Source organism: Microcebus murinus, chromosome 1 (genome assembly GCF_040939455.1).
Source record: "Microcebus murinus isolate Inina chromosome 1, M.murinus_Inina_mat1.0, whole genome shotgun sequence".
Classification (NCBI taxonomy): domain Eukaryota; kingdom Metazoa; phylum Chordata; class Mammalia; order Primates; family Cheirogaleidae; genus Microcebus; species Microcebus murinus.
The window spans coordinates 126321689-126328579 of NC_134104.1; positions in this window are offsets into that span (position 1 = coordinate 126321689).

Below are 6891 nucleotides of genomic sequence, written 5' to 3' on the forward strand. Positions count from 1 at the left end.
GATTCTATTACCTCTTTTCCCCTCATCAAGACTGATGCTAGACCAGGGCTGCAAAATTCAAAGTAGACCAGTTAAAACCAAACTGTCTGAAATGACTGTGGTTACACAGGTGAAATCTGGTTTGCTTAAGATAGAAAAAGAAATTTGACTGCCAGCCTTTTGAGGGCAGGGGCATTATTATATTATCTCTGTATTCCCAACACTTAGTAGAGAGCTGGTACAACTGTTTCTGAGTAAATGAGTGGGTGAGAGAAAAAAAAATAATGTATAAATAAAAATATCTGTCATTATTTAAATACTTGGAACTCATTTGTCTAGTCTAGCTCATTGGTTCTCAACCTTGGCTGCACATTAGAATTATTTAAGGAGTTGCTTTTTTCTTTACTTTTTATTGATGTACAGAAATGTACACACATCTAGGGGAGCTTTAAAAACCTAGAATGGTTAGAATTTAAAAGATTAAATTCAGGTATTAACAATCAATACAATACCTGATGTTCCAAAAATGTAGAGTAACTGAGCACTCCATACATTGATGGTGGGAATGCAAAATAGTACAATTACTTTGGGAAATGGTTTGGAAGTTTCTTATAAAGTTAAATAGACACCATATGACCTAGCAATTTTACTCCTTACCCAAGAGAAATGAAAACACATCTATACACAAAGACTTTTACATGAATGTTCATAGAAACTCTATTCGTAACAGTCAATAACTGGAAACAGCCCAGATATCCATTAATAGGTGAATGAATAAAAAGATGTGGTACCTCCCTACAACAAAATACTAATCATCAGTAAAAAATATGATATGTGTAACATATCATACATACATATGATATGTGTAACTGATATGTGTAACAATATGATGACTCTCAGAAACATGATGATGAGTGGAAGAAGCCAGACTGATTTCGTTTATATGGAATTCTAGAATAAGCACAATTAATCTATAGTGACAAGTCAGATCAGTTGGTTGCCTGGGATGGAATGGGGGGGTATCTGGGGATGATGGAAATATTCCATACTTGATTAGAATGGTGTTTATGGGGGGATATACATTTGTCAAAACTGGGAACTGCACACTTTATTTATTTATTTATTTTTTTGAGACAGAGTCTCACTTTGTTGCCCAGGCTAGAGTGAGTGCTGTGGCGTCAGCCTAGCTCACAGCAACCTCAAACTCCTGGGCTCAAGCGATCCTACTGCCTCAGCCTCCCGAGTAGCTGGGACTACAGGCATGCGCGACCATGCCCGGCTAATTTTTTTTTTCTATATGTATTAGTTGGCCAATTAATTTCATTCTATTTTTTATAGTAGAGACGGGGTCTTGCTCTTGCTCAGGCTGGCTTTGAATTCCTGACCTCGAGCAATCCGCCTGCCTCGGCCTCACAAGTGCTAGGATTACAGGTGTGAGCCACCGCACCCAGCCCTGCACACTTTAAATAAATGCATTTTGTTGTATGTAAATCACATTCAAAAAAGTTATTAAAAACCCCAAAACTGTTGACACCCAGACTCCACCTCAGACCACACAAATTAGAATCTCTGATGGAAGCCAGACATTGAACCTATTTAAAAGAGCTTCCTGGGTAGTCTGATATGTAGCCAGAGGGGAGAACCATTGTCCCTAACTTTAAGAGCATACTGGGGGGAAATAAAACAATAAAATAATTTTTTTAAAAGAGTGACATGAAGGATCACAGATGATTTTATTTTCTTGTTTAAACTACTTTTGGATTTTTCCATCATGAATTACTTGCATGATTTTAAAAAGACAGTGTTATTTATTTACCTATTCTATTTCTTGCAATATCTCAAATTTTGCTCTACCACTCATTTTAGTTCTTAAGTCATCATATTTATTCAGATACCCCATTACCTGACATTCATTCATCAAAAGTTGATTAAATACCCCCTTATGCAGAAAACTGTTTTAGGAACTAAACGGGCAAAAAAGAACAAGGAAATCTTCTCCAGGCAATTGATGGCACAGATGAGCACATATATTTTTATAAGTATCACAAACATATAGTAGCACAAAGGTGACAGGAGATAAAATGATATTAATTTATTCTTGTGCATTTCCAGAAAACAGTCTGGAAATTTCTTTAAAAAGTAAAATGCCCCTCCTGTAGGACCTAGCCATTCAATTCCTAGATGTTACCCCAAAATAAATGAAAGCATATGTCCATCCAAAGACTTTGACATAAATGTTCATAGCAACTTTATTTGTAATAGCCCCAAACTGGAAATAACCCAAGTGCTCATTGACAGAAGAATGGATAAACAAATCGTAGAAAATCCATATTACAGAATGCTATTCGACAATAAAAAGGAAGAAACTATATGCAACAACATGGATGAATCTAGAAATAATTATGTGGAGTGAAAGAAGCCATGCACCAAAGAATATACACATTTATTCAAACTTCTGTAAAGTGCAAACTAATCAAGAGTGACAGAAAACAGATTAGTAATTGAGGGTAGGGAAGGAATTACAAAGAGGTGATGGAAACATTTCTTATCTTGACTGTTGTGATGGTTTCATAGTTGTGTACATATGTCAAAACTCATCAAATAATACAATTTAAATACATGTAATTTACTGTACATAAATTATATTGCAAAAAAGCTGTTAAAAATATAATAGAAGAAAGAAAGCAAAGAGGGAAGGTAGGAAGGAAAAATGAAACCAAGTAAGGCTGTGAATGGGCCTGAATGGGATCCATGGCATCCAATTTGTATCTTTCCTTCAACAGAGAACCATTTGTGGACCTAGCCTAGGTGGAAGAAGTCTGGGGACCCTCTAGACTTTGGAGAAGCAGCCAGTGAAGGAGTAGACACTTGGGATGGGCCATCTCAGAAGAGCCTGCTCGATGGCAGACATAATCGAGGAAACATGGGGCAGAGTCCAGATACTTCCTATTCCCATTAATTCTTTAGATTACGCTAAAGTGATGTGATTTCAATCACTTAAGATTTTACAAAGGAAAAGGTGCCAAGACCTTCTAGTGGGAGAAAGAGTAGTTTATTCAACAAGTGGTGATGGGACATCTGAACACTCACATGCAAAAGAATGAAGTTGTACCCCTACCTCATATTGTATAAAAAATTAACTCAAAATGGATCGATGACCTAAATATAAGAGCTAAAACTGTAACTTTTAGAAGAAAACACAGGTGTAAATCAATCACGATTTTGGATTTAGTAATGGATTATTACATATGATACCAAAAGCATAATAAACAACAACTAGATAAATTAGACTTTATCAAAATTAAAAACTTTTCTGCATTAAAGGAAGGACATTATCAAGAAAGTGAAAATCCAACCTACAAAATGGGAGAAAATATTTGCAAATCCCATCCTTGATAAGGATCTAGAATCCATAATATATGAATAAAAAAAACCTTCAACAACTCAACAACAAAAAGACAACTCAATTAAAAAATGAGCAAATGACTAAAAAGACATTTCTACAAAGGATGTTGTGAGGATTAAATGAGGTGAGCTGCCTACTACAATTTTGTACAGAGCCTGGCACATGGTTACGTTTTAGCTCAATGTATTCTAAGTGGGTTTTTTTTTTCTCTCTCTCTCAAATGTCAAGTTGTGCATTTCATATTATGGTCCTAGTACAATGTTTACAGAGCCCAGTTAACAATGCTTCTGTCTTCTGGGTTAATGAAGAGCAAGATGGCCAACTAGAAGCCCCTAGCGCTCATCCCCATCATAGGTGCCAGAACAACAAATACATTTAAACAAAACAACTGAAGAAGAGCTCTGGAGAACACATAGCAATAACAGGAACCCTGGTGAGCACAGAGACTGAGGATAGCCACATAGAGAATGGAGGGAAACGTCAGGCCTCTGCCACCCCATCCTCTGATGGGGATGAGCTGGGAACCAGGAGGACCTTCTCCCTACAGTGAGGGGGTAGACAAGAGGATCCCAGCAACCCCCACCAACACTCTGGGCACCTACAGACCTGACCACTGAGGGCCCCCACAGTCTTCACAGGCACCAAGTCCAGCTGAGGGAGCTGCCTGGAGTCCACGTGTTGTGCTCCCCTCAGAGAAGGAGCTGACACTACATCCCGCCCCTGGGGCCAGTATGGCTGTTGTGCTGTCCCATCTTGGGATTGGAACTATATAGCTGGAGTGTGTCTTGCTCTGGGGCTGAGTAGCAATGGCTCCCCTTCATCCCTGAGGCTAAGCCACCACTGAGTCACTCCGGCCTGGTGGCTTGATGTCTGTTACAACCCTCCCCATGAGGCCAAGTGTCGGTGAAACCACTCCACCTACCACAGTCTTCCAAACCCTCGGGCTGGAGCTGAAGCGCTACCCTGCCACCTGGGAGAACAGTACATTGGCTGCTCATAGTAGTCATGTCTCCCTGGAGCCTATGTTGAAACAGCACCTCACGAAATGGTGCCTTGGCCAGCCAGTCACGCACCCCGACAACTAAGCTGAAGTGGTGCCTGCAACCCAGGGAAATGGTGTCTAGGCTGTCCAGAATAGTCATGCCCCCCTAGGCCTGAGCTGAAGTGGCACATCACCCTCTGGGGAATTGGTGCCCTGGCAGAGCTGAGCAGCTGTGCATCCCAGGGATGAGCTGATAGAGTACCCTGCATCCCAGGGAAACAGAGCAGTGGGATGAGACACCTACCCTATAGGCCGAACAACTCTAGTACCCTGATTCCCTGAAGCTAGCCTAGCCCCCTAGAGTATGAGATGCTGAGATTCCTCTCTCCCTGGGGAGTAAAGTCATAGCAGTGCTGTTCCCTGCCTTCTAGCACCCAATGATAGCTGTGCTCCAGCATTCTGGGTACTTGAGGTTACACCTGGCTTCATAGAGTCTGGGATACTGCTAAGCCCCATCCCAGGATCTACAGTCACTACTACACAGTGCCTCATCCCCTGGGACCCACACAGCTACTGATATCTATGGACTCAGGCTGCCAAATTGCAGCAGTACCCTGCTTCCCAGGCCCAAACCTCCATAGCACTTCTTCTTCTTCAGAGTCAGGCCAATGTTGTGCCCTTCCCCTTAGGGGTAGAATCACAGCTACAACTGGCACTCTGGGCTCAAGCTGCTAGGGGATGCCTCAGAGTCACATATCCTGGCTCTTTGGGCAACCTACATATAAAACTGCTGCAGACAGTGAACATGCACTCCAAGACCCACTTGACACAGTAGGTTCATGAGACCCTGAGCTTAGGACCCTGGCCCCCCAGCTGCTCTGAGCACTTGCACCTTGAACCTAGAGCCACTACAGCTGCTTATAGGCCATGTCAGGCCTGACACTAAGAGGAATATCCTCAGCTGAATCACTGCAATGTGGGGAAAATAAAAAGACACTAAAAGCCCTTGACACTAGGATATTAATAACCTATGTTGTCATCACAGCCACTGACTTCTACAACTTAGGCCACTGAGGCACTCACAATTATTGACACTGAATGCAGCTTAAGACGATACCACTGCACCTATCTGTAAACAGGGTCACCACACCCTTCCCAATGGGCACACTAAAACCCATCTGCAGTTTTCTCTACATAAGCCACTCTAGAAAGTTTGGAAGAGATGGTAATTCCACCAGATATGCAGGTGTCAACACAGGGATACAAGAGACAAGAAAAACAAGGAAATATGACACAACCAAAGGAACATAATGACTCTCTACTAACAGACCCGAATAAAAAGGAAATCAGTGAATTGTTGGAAAGAAATTCAAAATAATGATCTTAAGGAAAAACAATGAGATACAAGAAAATATAGGTATACAATTCAATTAAACTAGGAAAATAATTCACCATATGAATAAAAAATTCAACAGAGATAGAAATCATAAGCAAGAATCAAACAGAAACCCTACAGCTGAAGACTTTAGTTAATGAAATAAAAAAGAAAATAGAGAGCTTCAACACCAGACTTGATAAAGGAGAAGAAAGAATCTCTGAACTTAGAGATAGGTCATTTGAGATTACACAATCTCAATAAATAAATAAATAAAAGGGACAATAAATAAATAAATAAGAACAAAAATGAGTACAGAAAGCCTACAAGACTTATGGGACACTATTAAGCAAATAAATATTTATATTATGGTATTTCCAGAGGGAGAACAGAAAAGGTGTAGAAAACCTATTTAATGAAATAATAGCTGAAAACTTCCAAGTCTATGAGAGATATGGACATCCAGATACAGGAACCAAATTGCCCCCAAATAGATTCAACACCTCTACTGAAGGTCCCCCTGGGGCATTTCATAGTAAAATTGTCAAATGTCAAAGAATTCTAAAAACAGCAGAAGTGTCAAGTCACATATAAGGGAATCCCCATTAGACCAACAGCAGATTTATCTGCAGACAACTCACAGACCAAGAGAATGGAATGATATACTCAAAATACTGCAAGAAAAAAATGACAACCAAGAATACTATATTGAACAAAAACATTTTTCAGAAATGAGGGAGAAATAAAGTCTTTCTAGACAAGAAAAAACTGAGGGACTTTAACACCACTAGACCAGCCCTACAAGAAATACTTAAGGAAGTCTTACATCTGGAAGTGAAAAGATGATAATCATTATCATTTTTATTATTATTTTTTATTTCAGCATATTACGAGGGTACAAATGTTTAGGTTATGTGTGCTGCCTTGCTCCCCCCTCCCCTCCAGAGTCAAAGCTTCAAGTGTGTCCATCCCCCAGATGGTGCGCATCACACCCATTATGTATGTATATACCCATCCCCTCCTCCCCCTCCCACCTGCCCGATGCCCAATAAATGTTATTCCTATATGTCCACTTATGTGTTGATCAGTTAATACCAATTTGCTGGTGAGTACATGTGGTGCTTAGTTTTCCATTCTTGGGATACTTCA